The sequence below is a fragment of the Camelus bactrianus genome, chromosome 14 (genome assembly GCF_048773025.1).
Source record: "Camelus bactrianus isolate YW-2024 breed Bactrian camel chromosome 14, ASM4877302v1, whole genome shotgun sequence".
In the NCBI taxonomy this organism is placed as follows: domain Eukaryota; kingdom Metazoa; phylum Chordata; class Mammalia; order Artiodactyla; family Camelidae; genus Camelus; species Camelus bactrianus.
Window position 1 is genome coordinate 12,701,424 of NC_133552.1, and position 17,473 is coordinate 12,718,896.

Below are 17,473 nucleotides of genomic sequence, written 5' to 3' on the forward strand. Positions count from 1 at the left end.
AGATAGTCAATAATTATATAACATCTTTGGTGATTGTAACTAGACTTACCATTGTGATCATTCTGAAATGTACAGAAATAGGAAATCACTGTGCTGTATACCAGGAACTAACATAATGTTGTAGGTCAGTTATACTTAAAAAGAAAAAAAAAATCCCAAACAAACTCATAGAGAAAGAGATCAGATTTGTGGTTATCAGAAGCAGAGGGGATGGGGAACTGAATGAAGGCAGTGAAAAAGTACAAACTTCCAGTTATAAAATAAATACTAGGGATGTAATGTACCATACGATAAATATAATTAACACAGCTCTGTTTATACATGAAAGTTAAGAGAGAAATCTTAAGAGTTCTCATCACAAGGAAAAATTTTTTTCTATTTCTTTAATTTTGTATCCGTTTGAGATGATGCAGGTTAACTAAACTTACAGTGATCATCATTTTAAGATGTTAAGTCAAATCATTATGCTGCACACCTTGAACTTATACAGTCCTGTGTGTCAATTATATCTCACTAAATACAACTGAAAGGAAAAAAAAAAAGAAGAGGTTAAAATGTATTCCCCATTCATTGCAATATCTGCAGATCAAATAACACCATAATGTGTCAGTGGTTGTCCTGAAACAAGGAGCTGTCTGGCTACCAGGTTAAAAAGGAAGTGTAGCCCCAAGGTTATCGTGGGAAACAGAATGCTGTGGGGAAGGTCCGCTGGGCCCAGTCATCCCACTCCCCTCTGGACCCTCCCAGGTTCTCCTGCGCTCAAGCTCTTTGGGGTGGAGAAACTCTTGCACAGCAAGCATCCAGCGGCCATGCAAGTGTGATTTGGGGAGATGTTGAGGAAACCAAGCCTTAACACTTATACTTTGCACCCCAACGCCTGTGAAGCCCGCCCCTTTCCCACCACCACTGCCCCAGTGCATGGAAGCCCAAGTGCATAAGACATTCGTCCCTGCAGACACCTGCCCTGGGGCAAGTTGGGGTTGGGGGCTCCCATTGGAGACTTAATCTCATGCTTTCAGCCGGCCATTCTATAAAAGGCAACCAATCTGCACGTAAAGGCAACAAAGAAACAGCACAGAAACATCTGTTACCAAAAGCCACTCACGTATGAGTGGAAGGGTCTGGTTTCAAAGTCATGGGGTCTGACCCTGACCACTTAAAGAAATGTGGCTTTGAGCCAGCCACTTAACTTCTCTGAGTCCATTTCCCTGCATGAAAGTGAGGTTATTGAAATAACAGCGTTTTGTTCACGCAAGCACCAGACAAAAGGAGATTTATACAGAGGAATGCCTGTTAAGGAACCAGGTCATTAGGCCGACACCTCCATAGCACAAGCGCTGCTTCTCATCTCAGGCACACTGTACAAGACGCTCTACGCTTAGTAAGAGTCTCCGTTTTAACATTTAATTGCCCCTGCACAGTAGGTGCGCTGCCCGGGACCAAACCGCGGGAGCATTTTGATGCTATGCGTCACTTCTGGGTATACAGGAACTTACAGGGGAAGGAAAGAGAAATGATCACCTTCCTGGATTAAAACCATTTAAAATATGCAAAGTTATGATAAGCCACCCACTCTCCCAGGAGCCCAGCATCCTTAAGCGAGACCCTGTGAGCTCAATTAATCTGTTTTCCAGCTCAGTTCCATTGGCATTACATTAATATGGGGAAAATTCCTCACAAGCACTTTTTCCATGAGAAAACAATTATCATGCTGTCCCTTATTCTGGCTGTAAATTCCTGCCGCTTCTGCTTCCCCAAGTAAAGACACTTTTAGAGGAAGAACACAATTCTCATAGAGCCACAGAAAATATATGTCTGGGCTCAGTACACCCGCCCTCCGCCACTAGCCCTGACTGGGGAGAGGCAGGAAGATGGATGAAAAATACTCTTAATAAGGAGACTCAGTCCTTGGCCCAGAAGAGTAGGTGTCTAAGGGCAGGTGAGCACAGGAGAGGGGATGGGGGCCTTCTGGCCAGATGGAAAAAGAATTGGCACCCTCAGGGGCCCCTGGGCTGCCGGGGGCTCAGACCAGACCTTCTGGAGAGGGGATTGGGAAGCAGAAGCCCGGTGGGTAGCATCCAGGAGCTTTTATAATCCGCTGATAATCAGAGCAGAGGAGCAGGCTCTCTGGCTTGCCCTTGGACAGAGCGGGCAGTCTGGAGCAGTGGAAGGGAAGCACTGTGACACTCATGCTACACCTTTTATTTTACTTGAATCTCTTCCTGTTCATCTTTAATGAAAAACCATTCTGAAGAGTTTTGAGTGGCCAAGCAATATCAGACTGGCATGTTAGCTAAATTTGATAATGATGTGCAAATGGATTTGGAGCAGGGGAGTTCCAGGAGGTGGGAAACCAGGCAGGAGGCTGAGGAAAGGTTTCAGGAAGAGGTTAACGAGGGCCTGAACCCAAGGAGTGGCAGAGGCAGAGGCATCACCCTGACGTGGAATATCAGTCCTGAATCTTAAACCCGTGCACGCGGGGGCAGAGATCAAGGCACACCGCACTGGCGCCTGCCCCACCCAGGATCTTGGAAACCAGGAGTCAGAGGGAGTCCTCCTGAGAGCTTGTCACAGAATTTGCCACTGTCTGTATGTTTTATTCATATATCATCAGTCATCCTCTAAAAAATTAAAACACCATTCACAACAGTTTTAATGTGGAATTCATACAACTTTAATGAAATCAAGAGCCATGTTAATGAAAAGTACAGAACTTATTACTAATTCCAGTGATCCTCCCTTAACAGGTAAGAATCTTGAAATGAAAAACAATGTTAGTTTGGAAACAAATCTTTTGAATGAATAGGAATTTATAATAATTATTAATAACATCAATACTAATTAATATTAGTAATTCATTCAAAATATTTTTAATGTGCATATAGGTGGAGCTACAAGGATGTTCATAGTCACCTTATTACTAATCTCAAAATTTGGAAACAGTTTCATTGTCCAAAAAGAAAGAATGAATTGAATAAGTTATCATGTATTCATATGATGAAATACTTCTTAAGACTTAAACATATTGTTGTAGAAGCGTATTTATTTAAATGGAAAGATACTCTGTTGTTGGGTGAAAAAAACCAAATCACCAAAAAGCTTGCAGCATATGAGCTCACTATTGCTTAAAAACAAAAGGATGTGCATAGAAAGACATCTAGAGGGATACACACCAAAATGTTAACGAGAGTTATAGCAAGAGGAGAGGTATGAATAATTTTTATTTTCTCCTGTTTGCTTCTCGGTATTTTTTATTGTTGCTTTGTCTCTAAAATGAACACATATTACGTGTATAATAACAGACATGTTTTTGAAGACATCCATGTGGTATTATGAATCTGAGTGTAAGATTTCAGGAACAAGGCAGTGAGCACCAGAATGAAAGGGGAGGCAGGGGACTGGCGCAGTTGGAATCGGGGTTCTAATAGAAACAGAGGACTAGAATACGTGGAGCAAACACCCGAGAGCCAGGCTTTGGATTCCCAGCTCAGCCCTCTGTGATGCTGGCCAAGTTACTTAACCTCTTTTTTGAGTTTCCTCATCTGTGAAATGGGTGAAAAATAATCGTACCTACCCCACTTTGCTGTAAAGAGCTACATGAGTTAATATAGGTAAATCAAGTATCTCAGCTGCCAGTAAAGTCTGGCATGTGCTAAGCTTTAATGGCACTTATTTAAAAAATATTTCCTTTTAACGATTCCTGAGATGAATAGGTGAAAAAAAATTACTTTATTATCCCACCCCTTAGGGCTGAGTCAGCTGGGGAGGGAGAAGGCTGGTGCTGTGTTCTTTTCAAACACAGTTCATCATCTTAATTTCTTTAAAAAACCAATTCACTTCCTTTCCTCCTCCCCATAAAAGCTCTTTGGGAAGTTTTGCTTTATTGCTAATGGTTTTCTTTATAACTGGATGATCAATTCAACTGAGATTAATTGAGCATGAAGCTGGCAGCATCTGTGAAGCCATTTATCAGGGAGAAGGAGCCGGAGCACACTGGAGCCCACCAGCTGTCATTATCTGCGCTCTCGTTCCAGCAGCCTCAGGCACACCTGAGCCTCAGGTGGCCCACGTGTTCACTGAGTATGCGGGCGAGCGAGGGGAGGGCCCACCGGCTCCCACCCCACTGCAGAGAGGCCGTGTCGCTGCAGGTGATCCTTGCAAACCTGAAATGCCGAACTGACTCCACTGTCGTGCCAGCATCTTGCTGTAACACTGTTTACTAAAAAAAATTTTAATCTAATTGAAAGCAGATCTGATCTGAATCCTATCCAATGGAGTTTCATTAATGAAGTACTGAAAGCATCCATCTTCTTATGAAGCAGTATCCAGCATGGGCTTTGCAATAGTACATTAGTAGAGTTTTGGAATAAGATTCCATCTGTGCATTTATTTGCCAGTAGTATAGGTTGCCTTTGCTTACAAATAACCATGTGTGATGTGTGTGTGTGAACAAGTGAACATGCACTGAATACTTGATGATGATGATGATGATGATGATGATGATAGATATTTTTAGGACTTACAAGTCTGGCAATCTTGGAAGCACTTTGCAGCTACGACCTCATATAATCCTCATAACCTATGAAGTATGGGTTCTGTTATTTCCCTTTTTTAACAGATGAGAGAACCGAGCACAGAGAGGTTAAGTAGCTTGCCCACAGTTACACAGCAAGTCAGTGGCAGAGCTGGGTTTCCAACTCCACAGTGGGGCCCGACAGTCCATGCACCACCCAACCTTTTCTGTTACACTGCCTCATACGTGTGTATGTGTGTACACTTCTCATGCACACACATCAGCCAATTGCCTTTTTTCAGTTCCTACACAAATCCAGGGATGCAGGAAGTTCTGCAGCTGGCCTACATCAGCTTTCCAAAGCTCTGAAGCCAAGGTTGCTCTCAATCAGTCACCCGAGCCCAGGTGTTACATCCTTTGCCCGCCGTCTTCCCTAGGCAGAAAGGCGCAAGGAGACACTCTCCCCACCCGAGGCTAGTTCTTCCTTTCCTTTTACACGGGGGGAGTTCAATTCATTTGTGTGTGTGTGTGATTGTTGGACATTCACAAGTACATATGATACTCCAGATGCGCTACCCCACTCCAGTGGTTAATTTTATGTGTCATTTCGGCTGGGCCACAGGGCCCAGGTGTGTCATCAGACATTAACCCGGATGTTTCTGTGAGGGTGTTTGAGATGAGATGTAGATTTAAATTGATGATCTTTGGGTGAAGCAGATTGTCCTCCATGATGTGAGTGGGCCTCATCCAATCAGTTGAAGGCCTGAATAGAACAAAAGACTGATCTCCCCTGAGCAAGAGGGAATTCTGCCAGGAGATGGCCTTCAGACTTGAACTGCAGCATCAGCTCTTCCTGGGTGTCCTAGCCCGTTCAGGCAGCTGTAACTAATACCACAGACGGGGTGGCTGAGAAACAACAGAAGTTTATTTCTCACAGTTCTGGAGGCTTGAAGCCCAGGACTAGGGTGCCAGCACGGTCAGGTGAGGGCCCTCTTCTGGGTTGCAGACTTCTCCTTGTATCTTCACAAGGCAGAAGGGGCGAGGGAGCCTTCTGGACCCTCCTTCATGAGGGCATTCACCTCATTCATGAGGGCATTCACTTCATTCATGAAGGCTCTGCCTCCCTAATCACATCCCAGAGGCCCTGTCTCCTAAGAGCATCCCATTGGGCATTCAGATTTCAACACGTGAATCTGGGGGGACTCAAGCATTCAGACCATCACACACTGGATCTTTAGCCTGGCCTCCCACCCTGCAGGTTTTGGATCATTAGCCTCCAAAATCACGTGAACCAATTCCTAAAAGTAAACCTCCTTTTATACATATGTCGACACACTCTGTGGGTTCTGATTCCCTGGAGAAGCGCATCACATCTGCACATGGTCAGACGTGTTCAGAGCGTACACAGCCTCTGCCTGCAGTCACCAGGGGAGGCGGAAGTGTTCTGCTTTGCGGAGGGGGAACTAAGTGACCTTTCAACTCTATACAAAGCTAAAACGTAAGGTTTGGTTATTCCAATACATGGTGCTTCCCTTAGTACAGATTCCGACCTCAAGGAAAGCCCTCTTCACCCATGGGACCAAAGATAAAAATAGGACCGACTATGAGGCTCTAGACCCGGTGTTTAAAGGGACAGAGCACGTGAAGCACCAGGCCTCACCCAAGAAGGAAACCAAGTGTGGGGCCCGGATCCTGTCCCTGGCCTTTTAAAGTCTGAATCACAGAAGTCACAAAGGGAGGGGGAAGCATGGTCCTCTCCCACCACGGTTTTTCCTAAGGGAAAAACAACAATGACTGAAGGAAATCCTTTGTGGGAGACTTCCTACCATTCCAGAGCCGCCATTAAAAAAAAAGGAAAAAAAAAAAAAAAAGCTCCCGGAATTGGGCTACCAATCCTGGCAAGAGACCAGGATGGAACTTGCTAAGGGGATCATTTTGCTCTTCCTGTTGAAGTTATTCGGCAAGTAGCCACAATCATCGTCACTGAGCCAAGCTTCCTAGTGGGTGTCATGTTCACAGGCAGGGTACCCACCTAAACGTCTTGGATTCAAGAACCATTTTCTGTGCTAGCTCCTCCATCAAAGGGACATGTCAGCCCTGGGGACGTGGAAGCTGCGACCAGTGTCACAACCAGACACTGCTATGAGGACGTGCATAAATGTGAGTCTGGCATCTTATAACATTTCTCACCTCCCCACCACGTGCTTCACATCAGAGACAGACTGTCGCAAGTCGGCCTTCTGCCCAACAATGCTAACCAGGAGCCTGTTTCCCCTGACTTCACAACGCATCAACCCAAAACTCCAACCAGCTCCCTAAAGACGCAACTAACATGGTACAAAACACCTATGCACCCATGGCCAAGGCATGAATCTCCCCGTTAGGGTGTAAAGTGCTTCGAGCACTGCTTCCTGATCAGCAAAGCATGAATTTGTTTGTAACAAGTAGCTGCTTGATTGACGTGCCGTGTGGCTTCTCCCTTAGCTCTACCTGCCAAGGTGCACACCCCAAGGTGACAGCCAATGTGCCTTTAAAACAAAATTTAAAATGTTAACCCAAGATGATTCCTGCGCATCATCTTGTTTAAATGTTATATGGAGCTTGGGGTCATAAGTATACATTTTTTAAATATAATCACTGACTGAAAACCATTGTACTAAGAGATACACACGTTCCATGAGGTGGGGTTTTAATAATTCCAGAAGCATTCTATTGAGAAAAATGTTCCTGGGGGAGACATTGTGGAAAATGTATCTCTCATTTCCTTGTTTACAGGCAAACCTCGTTTTACTGAGCGTTGAGGATACTGCATTTTTCGCAAACCGAAGGTTTGTGTCAACCCTGTGTTGAGCAAGTCTTTCGGCGCCATTTTCCAACAACGTTATTTTTAAATTAAGGTATGTCCATTGTTTTTTTAGACATAATTCTATTGCACACCTAATAGACTACAGTGTAGTGTAAACATACCTTTGGTATGCACTAGGAAACCGAAACATTCGTGTGACTCGCTTTAATGTGATATTCACTTTATGCCAGTGATCTGGAACTGAACCCACAATATCTCCAAGGTCTGTCTGTGTTTTATTATCTGTCTCCCCTCACTGGATTGTAAGCCCTGCAAGAGCAGGGATTATTTCTGTTTTGCTGATAAGCCCCCAGTGCCCAGAGAAGACTGGATGTGTGTCCTTTGAAGTCCTGTAAAGGAAATGTGTAATGCACGCTGGATGAATCGATCAGCAATCGTCAGGGAGGCTGAAGGGCAATGGAGGGATTATTAAAATCCTCATCACCTACAAGGAGCTTTGAAAAGAGCACTGGACCAGGAGTCAGGATTCCTGAGTTTTGAGTCCTGGACTGGCCCCTCAGTTACTCACTGCGTGACTTGACGGGAGAGGCCCATAATGGGAGAGGAAAAAGCAGGTGCAGTCTCTCCTGGGAGGAAACAGGGGCAGGTAGCAAAAGAGAGAGCACAGAATTTGGTTTAGAAGGGGGCCTCCCTTGGGCACTCCCTTCCCGCTGCACAGCATCGTACCTGGCGGTGATGCTCAAAAACAAAGACACCATCTCAGAAGCACCGAACAGGGTTCCAGGAACTCAATCCGCATTCCCTTTAACAACCTTTCTGCGTGCAGGAAAAAAAAAAAAAAAAGGCAGCTGGGCTTTCCAGCAAAGAGGCACGAAGCTGTGGTTTCCCCTGGGGTGTCACCCCTCCGGCAATGCTGCTTCCGGTAGGTGTGTCCCCAGCCTCCGTTCCTTGTCAGAGGCTCACACACAGTAACCACAATGTGGAGATGACGGAGATCGCCCAGGGCTGTGTGTGGCTACCGGTGCTGGGAAAGAGAGTCCAGCAGAGCAAACAGAATGAGCCCCCATCCCATTCCAGGTAGAGGTGGACACTGAAGGAGGCTCCTGCCACCGGTATGGACAGTTTACTGACAAGCAAGACAGCCGGGCGTAGATGAGGACATTGCAGGCACAGTGCTAACCCCTTTGTGGACATAACAGAATCTGGCTTTCAAATAGCCTTAGGAAGCAGGTTCTGTTGTTGCAGATGAAGAGACTGAGACTCAGCTTAAGTGTCTTCCTAAAGGTCACATGCACAGGCTATGGAAGAGACAGGACTAAATCCCTGTGGACTGGCCCCAGAACTCCATCACCTTAACAACCTCCCGTCCAGATGAGTTCTGGGCACGCCTTCCCCCCATCCAAGCCTGGAGTCCACTCCATCCTTGCTGCAGTGTTTCAGCTCTCCAAGGCGCTCGGTCATCTTCACATGTGCTCTTAACTCTTCTGTCTTTAAAAGTCCTTTCACACCAAAGTCCTCCAAGTCCCGGCCAGACTCTTTCTTGCCGTCATGGCCAGAGTCCTACAAAAAGCGTGCATCGCGGCCTTCTCACCTCCTCCTCACTCCCCACACTTGAGTTATCAGAAGCTTCTGATCTCACCAAAATCACCAACCATCCCTGTTTTGCTAAGCAGGCTTTTTTTTTTTTTTTTTTTTTTTTTTTAGTTACTATTTTCTTTGATTTCTCAGCGCTTTGACACTGTTAACCAGCACCTTCCTTTGCCACCTCTCCGGCTTTCCCTCCCAGTTCTCTGGCTGCCTGACCTTGTCGACCTCAGGTGCCCCTGCAACTCTGCCTATCCCTTCCATGCTGAGGTTTCTCAGGATTCTGTCCTGGACCCTCCCTCTCACCTGGACCCTCTCTGGGAGGGGTTTTGCTCAATCTTGTCAATTATTATTATTATCATAATCAGTCCTGCCTGACTACTTTCTAACACTATCTGAACAAAAAGTTAGAGACACACAATGAACAGAGAGATGACATGGCCCTAGGGATGGGTCGGTGACAATATAGTGTCCAACTCCACCTCAGTGCTTCTCAACCCTAGTTGAACTTTAGAATCACCTAGAGAGCTTTAAAAATATAGGTCAAGTGAATCAGAATTTCCAGGTACAGGGTCAGGCATCAGCATTTCCCAAACATTTCTCAGTAAATTCCAATGTACATCCAGCTGAGAACTTCTCTTTCACATACAGGCAAGCTTGTGCACTTTAAGCCACTATCTTATTGCCTGTTGGGAGAAAGGGGCAGGAATGAGGGGCTGGGATATGGACAAGCCCTGAAAGAAATCTTTTGAGGGTCTGAATGTCCTAATATGCAATCAGACCTTTGTCCAGTAATGTGTGTCGTAATTTCAATTTGACATTTTCCATTGGGTGGAGCTGGGAAAACTAGAGCACGAGGCCCCCCAGAAACCAGTCTTGTTCTTTTACAGGAAAATTTCCTAGTCTATGTGGCACAGATAATAATGACAAAACACATTTCTAGAGCAGATTACAGCTATCAATGCAGTTTCCTAGGCATTACCTCAGTGGAGACTTGCAGTCGCTTTTATTTTTTGTTTTTTTTTTGTTTGTTTTTGCGTTGTGGATATTTACTCCAACGTTTCCCCATTGAATAGCTTTAGTGAGGTATAGCTGATATACAATAACCTGAATATGTCTAAGTGTTGGCTTGATCCATTTTGGTACATGAAACCATCACCACGATCAATTGGTAAACATACCCATCACCCCCAGAAAATTTCCTCAGGCTCCTTCATAATCACTCCATGCAACCTCACCCCCAGCTCCAGGTGACCACGGGCCTGCTTTCTGTAACCACCGACTAGTCCACATTTTCTAGAGTTTTACATGAATGGACATACACAGCATTTGTCTGTCTCTTTTCATTCACCATAATTACTCTGAGATTCATCCACGTTGTTGCTTACTAGTATTCCATTTTATGGATAGCTCATAACTTACTTATTCATTCTCCTCTAGAAGGACATTTGAGTTGTTTCCAGTTTATAGCTATAAACATTCATGTGCAAGCCTTTGTAGGGATATATGCTTTCAGTTCTTTGGAGGTAAATACCTAGCAGTGGGATGGCTGTATCATAGGGTAAGTGGGTGTTTAAGTTTTTAAGAAACTATCAAACCATTTACCAATGTGGTTGTACCATTTCACATTGCCAACAGGAGTATGAATTTCCAGTTCCTCCAACTCCTCATCAACAATCGGTATGGCCAGTCTTTTTAATTTTATCTATCCTTATAGGTATGTAGTGACATCTCCTTATGATTATCTCTTTAATAACTAATGATGAACTTCAACCCTGACCCCACAAGAGCTGTATATCTCCAACATAAATTATAAACCTAAATATAAAAACAAAAATTATGAAACATCCAGAAGAAAACACAGTTGCAAAACATATTTGCAGTATTATTAGGCAAAGATTTCTTAGCTAGGACACAAAAGGAAAAACAAAAGCATTTATAAAATAATATGCTGAACTTTTTCAAAACTAAAATCTTTTGCAAAACCTCCTTAAGATATTATTAAGAGAATGGAAAGGTAAGCACAGTCTGGGAGAGATTTTTGGAAAGTGTATATTTGGTGATTTTTGCTAAGTGTCTATCTGGTGAAAGATTTGTATCTAGAATATATGAAGAACTTACAAAATTCAATAAAAGAAAGCAAACTATCCATTTTTTTAAATGGGTGAAAGATTTGAACAGTCACTTCACCAGATATGATAACAAATAAAAACCCAAAAATATGCCCAACACGATTGTCCAAAACACCACTTTTAAGGTAAGCCAGGTAAGGGTCATTATCATCATCATCATCTCCATTTTGCAGATGCGAAAACAGTCTCAAAGAGGTCACGTGACTTAAGATGGTACAACCAGAAAGTAGAAAGTCTGGACCAGAGTCTCTGGCTCCAGCCCAGTGTCTTTCCATGACACAGCCAGCAATTCAGAGAGCCAGCAGCCACTCCAGGGCAGCATCCTGTGAGAAGAGTTGGGGGTGTGCAGGATTGGGCACACGTCGTTGGCACACAGAGACAGCAACACACACAGGAGAGGAGAGGAGAAGGCAGGGGCGGGAATGTCTAGGCTAACGAGGGCTAGAACTCGCTGAACCCTAGGAGTACTCAGACTCTAAAGGGTTGGGAACATCACCAAGCAGGTGAAGAGTCAAACTCCAGAGACAATCACGTGTGCCAGAGACCAGTGCAGGTTGGGGGTCAACTCCCAGGCAGGTTATCCACGCAGCAGACAGAAGCCTCAGTGCTGCCTGTGATGAGTAGCTGTGGCAGAGAGAGGAGCCTTGGAGCTACACTGGAGAGATGAGTAGATTATCATGACCAGAACAAAGTCAGAGCCAGGCACAGCCCTGGTGCACTAGAGGCGGCAGAGGTAAGGAGGAAGGTGCCCTTCATGACCACTGAATACACTGCGGGGCACAGATGGGGCAGGAACCAGAGGGTGGGATTGATCTAAGCAGGCCACTCCAGGGAGGTGACATTCAGTTGCTCTTGGAGGCTGATAAATAAAAAGTCACTGGTAGGAGTTGTGGGTCTAATGTGATTCATTTTAGCTTCCTGGATTTCAGTTCTCAACTTCTGTTTTAATTGCTCCTTGATTAAATGGTCTCAAAATGAATAACTGAATTTTTTTTAAATATTACTCATCTACATGCCTCTAATCACATCATTGATCTCACTAATCAGCAGTCTCAACCTTGTGCCTGACGATGCTGTCTTACAGGTATTGGGGGAAGCCCACAGCCAACAGAAGGTCCTGGACTTGCAAAAGAAACCACTCTTTGCCATTCTTCCACAAGAAGGTGGGCATTGCCTGTCAAGACAGAAATGCAGGGGACAAGTGGCACGTGGTGGAGGGGGTTTTGAAAATGCAATATCTCAAATTAAACACACCAGGTGCGGTGCTTTTTTTAAATCTGCATTAACTTCAGTTTCCTTTTCTGTGCTGTTAACAGATCATTCAGTTTGGTTTACAGGTTCTGTTATTTACTATTAACTACAAGTGGCCTTTGAATTGGTCTTTCCTCTCAACAATTTGCCATGCCTTACACTGATTTTAGAAAATTATTTTAACTTTCAATTTTAAGTTTTAGTTTTACCCTAAAAGTTGGGCTTTGGATACAACAGGTTTAAGGCCAAAGATCTCATGGAAATGCAAGAGCCCCTTAATAGACAGTTACTAGTGGTAAGTTTCAGAATGCGTCATCAGTCACTAATTTCTTCTGCTCGGAGGCCTCCCAAGCCCAGCCACGCCATCCGCATACTTAAGCTACCTTCCACCGTCCTGCCCCAGCCATGTCAGGCCAAGTCACAGTCAGAAGCATGTCACAGACTGGAGAGAAAGCCCCAAAGGTCTCCAGTGACATTCCAGTACTGTTAGAGTCCAGGCCAGGGCACCCAGAAGAACATCCATTTGCACAAGTCCAAGACAGTCTTCTGTGAGCATCCAGCAAAGGGCCCCAGGCTTGTGGACTTTGGACCCAGAGCTGGGTCGTGAGCGAGGCCAGACACAGCCCTGAGCCAGCACTTCCTCCCTGTCTGTACCCAGATCCAACCTGATTTCCTTTGTGATCATTTCAGATTCACTCAAGGAACTGGTTTCCTTGGGCAGGACATTTCTGAGAGGTCAGGAGCTCTGTCTCTTGAGCCTTTAGCAGGGGGTGTCACAAAATATCCCCCTGGCTTCCCCCACCTCCCAGAAAGCTATAAGTGCCACTGCAGAGCAAGAAGGCATGCAAGAAGCATGGTGACTAAAAAGGCACCTTGTGTCAGTAACATAACCTAAAAATAGCATTTGCCACTCTCATAGGCTCGGAGCTCTTACATGAACTTTGGCCTCATTCCCCGAACGCCAGTTAACCTAACATCCTGGAGGTCATCTGCCGCTACATTTTCCACAAAGCCATAAAAATTACAGCTGTCGAGCTGGACGGGCCGTTAGAGATTGTCCATGCCACCCTCTATGTGATCGTCAGCCACAGATGAGAAACAATGATGACAACGCCATTTATCGACCATAGACCGTGTCCCAGGAACCACAGGAGTGCCTCCTTTAATCCCCCAATGGCCCATCAGAGTTGGGACTTTATTGTGCACATCTGACAGGTGAGGCTTTAAGAGTGGCTAAGCAATGTGTCCAATGGCACACACTGAGGAAGGGGCAGCACCTGGGTCCCAGCCTTGCTCCCTCGAGCTCTGAACCACTGCAATATATTGGCTGCTTCTCCAGCCATTGAGACTCCATGAACTTCCAGAACTCCAGAATCCCAGTGGGACTCTCTGATGGCTGCAGCTTTCCATTCCCACACAGGGCAAATCACGTACGACCCCCAAGAACATTGCACCTACCTCCTGGACAGGCCCAACACAACTGCTACTTCTTAATGTTTCTGTTAAATCATAAAATGCTAGAGCTGCAGGGGTCTTTTGAGGATGTTTGGCCCAAGTCTTCATTTTAGAAATGAGGATGCAATGGCCTTCCAAGGACCCCCATGGCTAGAAGGCAGATGAAGGAGTAATGTTTTGGAGTTTAAAATGGTACGCTGGTTTATCAACTCCATTCCCTTTTTTCCCCCTAAAAATGCAGTTGGACCTACAACCTGGTGTTAGAAGCAGATAAGAAAGATCATCGTCCTTTCCTGAAAAGAATTCCCTCTCCAGTTGAGATTATTAACCTTTTGGAGGCTTTGACTTTTATTCCAGAATTTATGGAACATGTAGCTCAAGGGTATAATGTGCCTTAACTTGAAAAAGGTCAATTCCCTCTTCGGGGATTTCTAGCAATCGTATAATAATGCTGTACGTTAATATGGAGCATTTTCCAGCAGGCAAACAGAAGCATCAGCATTTAGTATCTCTCAGTTATTTTTTGAAGTGAACGGTCAGTGGATGGGTAGGTCCCCGAGTTCCGAGCAAGGGGAATACGTGGGAAGTCAGGGGCAGATCAAGGAAGCAGAAGACTCAGCCCCTCGCTGCAAGGGGTTTAGAATCTTTGAGAATTTTCTTCCCCTTTTCCCCACAAGAAACAGCCAAGGAAAAACCAAGAGCCATATATATTCTTTGAGCCAGCTGGTTAAATCTAGAGAAAAGAAAAGAAAAGTGAAAAGGGGGCAAATCGGAAAATGATGAGACTAACAGAAAGGAAAGAGAGAAGAGGAAAGAACGTGATCAGTGAGGTGGGGGGAAGAGGAGGAAACAGTGCTACATCCCGGGGACGTCCCATCTCCGCAGGGGTGTTCACGGACGCGGACAGGGAGGGCCTCCGAGTTAGCAGGTAGAACCCCCAGTCCAGACTTAATGGCGAGGAGCCGAGCTCCAGTCTTGCAGGGAGGAGTGGGAGCCAGGGTCTGATACAATAAACACGCCAGGAATTGGACACCTTGCGGGCTGGGCCAAGAGGGAGACAGAGAAGTCAGAACAAAATGAGCCCTCTAGAGGTGACCGACGAGCATTCGGGCTAAGGAATCAGGACAGAAGCTGGGTCACCAGAACTGAGGTCACAAGGACTTGCATCTTGGAGTGAGACCGGAGCACACCGATGGGAATCAGGTCACGAGCTCGGGGCTGGACCAGCGGCAAGGCTTACATGAGGACGACCTGCAGAGCGCTGGCTCAGCGCTTTCTAAATCCCTTTTGTCCATGGTCAAATCTGGTTTGAGAGACCCAGCCAAGGCTGCCTGGGCAGGGAGAGGGGAGGAGTCGAGGGGCTTGAGGTGTGAAGGGCAGTCGGATGAGAAGACAGGTGTGAGTGGACAGGTTCAGGAGGATCATTACCGAGGGCCCTTACTGACCTTGTCAAACAGAGGTCCATCCAGAATCAGAGAACCCCAAATGCAGCAGGGTTAACCTCCAGGCAAAACAGGGAATGGTTAAAGAAACTGGAAATGTTCAGGCTGGAAAAGAGAAAATTCAGCCCAAGGGAAGCCGTAGATGAATTCAAATATTTAAATGCCACATAAAGTCTAGATGCATCCTGTGTGTCTAGTCAAACAGAACGGAGCCCAGCGGGTGGAATTCCCAGGGAGCGGTTTTTAATCTCAATAGAAGGAAAGTGTCAGTACAGCCTGCCTCTGCTGGCTCCAAAACACTCACTCACTTTGTATCCATTCAACAAGCACTGACGGATCAGGGTAACTATACACCCTGGTTTACCCAGCACAGTGCCAGTTTATGCTGCACTATCAGCTCCCAGCCTTCCTCCCAACCTGGTTTGAATAATACGTTAGATGCCCCGACTCACTGAGCACCTGCTATATGCCAGGAATCAGACTGAACACTGAAGACACAATTAAGCACCATTCCCGGCTCTGTCCAGCTCATAGTCTAGTTAGAAAAGGAGACACTGAAAGAACAAACTAGCATATGATATGGTAAGAGCTGTATGAGCAAAAGAGCTGGGGTGAAGACATTAATTTTAATATCAGGGATGAAAAGGCATTCACAGCTCACTCAATACCACCTTCTTCATTCACTCACTTAATCCGCATTGGCTGACCAGTGCTGTGTGCCAGACACTACGCAGGTACTGCTGACACAGCACCAAACAAAACAGAAAGCCTCCCTCCCCTCCTGAAAACTGTGCAGCAAACGAGCCAAGCTTATAAAATTCCCTTTCGTTTTTGAAGAACCTACTTAGGGGATAAGATTTTTTTCACATCTATTTGGCCATACTGTGCCTTTGGAGACTCCCAATCGTCAGTCCTAAATCTGGTGATCTCCAAATGGCACTTTCTACTATTTCTTTAAAGCCATTAGTGAGGCAAGGGACAAGGATGGAGGTCTGTGGAGTCTAGAGGTGTTCTACTACTAATCAGCACTACAGAGGATACGACCAGGGGTGATATTCAAAATACTTAGCAGCAGACATCAACCAGTCAGCATGGACACTGTCATAGGCAGCTAAGCCAAATGCCAGCCCTGGGCAGAAAAATCCTACCTGCCACGAGTCTCTCTACCTGGAAGAAGGCACCGACGGCCCCGGCCCACCTCCTTTTATAGACGGTTTTATTCTGCATATGACAACGCCAGGCCCACAAGTGGGACTTTAGACAGCTGGTCTAGAGAATACGCCCTAAATACACATACTGCAAACCCGGCGGTGACTCCACCGTCTCCTATGACAACTATCTCTTGAGTCAGCTAAAATCTCTGGCTGCTGTTTTCACATATCCTTTCCCATTTAATGCTCCTTTAATACCCAGAATGAGTTCAAAAGTGCCCAGTGTCTGCCTTTCTTGCTTGGGGCTTTCTTTGCCCGCCTCCCAGGGGACTGAGGAATTCTAAACATGTGTCTGTCTGTGGCTCGGTGAGGCCGCTGGCATGTCAGGCCACACGTCTTATTGGGGTCTACGTCCCGAGAGGGACCAGAGGGAAACGCCACCTGAGATGTCTGTCAAGAAAAAAGTGGGAAGGAAGGTGATATTCCTCTTCTCCCACTGATAGCACCCCAGCCCCAGTGTATTCTGTCAGCTTCATAAGACCTTAGACACATAACTTGTAAATTGTATTAAACGTTAAGAAAACCACTTCAAGTTTTCAGCAGCAGAAGTAAAGAACATGTTTTTGGTTCATAGTAAATCTCCCGTCCAAGGGGTAGAGTCTTCTGCATTTATCCCTGGACAGAAGGAATGCTTTATATAACTTCATCTGTTTTCTATCTGTTCATTCAAGGAGCATTTGTGGAGTGTCTATTCACATCATATACTTTCTTCACCTCAGAGTAAAACTGTGGTCCCTAAATTTTGAAGGATCATGAATCAACCTATATTAAGGGAAAATAATGAGCTGTATCCATCACCCTTTATAAATTTGGAGAAAATTCAACTACTTACTACTTCCTACTGCCTACGGTACTGCTCAGTATTTCTGACCCTGGCTCAGTGGTTGGAGGGGTTTTATCAGCTCTCATATTAAACAGGGTCCTTTCTAGACGGCCTTCTCAGACTGACCCCTGGCGCCTGCCCTCATGCTTGTGAGCTGAAGCGAGTAAAGAATTGTGGATTGTGTCACAGTCCTCCTGAGAGGCCAGATCAGAGGCCAACTCCCATCCCTGCCTCCTTCTCAGAGGCCCTGGACAGG

General features: G+C 45.5%; 1 long non-coding RNA gene across 1 annotated transcript; it reads right to left on the reverse strand.

Annotated features, from left to right (window-relative positions):
* Positions 1-10,757: 10,757 nt before the first annotated feature.
* Positions 10,758-17,237, reverse strand: LOC123615785 (uncharacterized). The gene is made up of 3 exons (XR_012511676.1): positions 16,332-17,237; positions 15,187-15,288; positions 10,758-14,474 (listed from the first exon to the last, which is right to left on the reverse strand). It is a non-coding gene; the product is annotated as an uncharacterized LOC123615785 (long non-coding RNA).
* Positions 17,238-17,473: the final 236 nt, after the last annotated feature.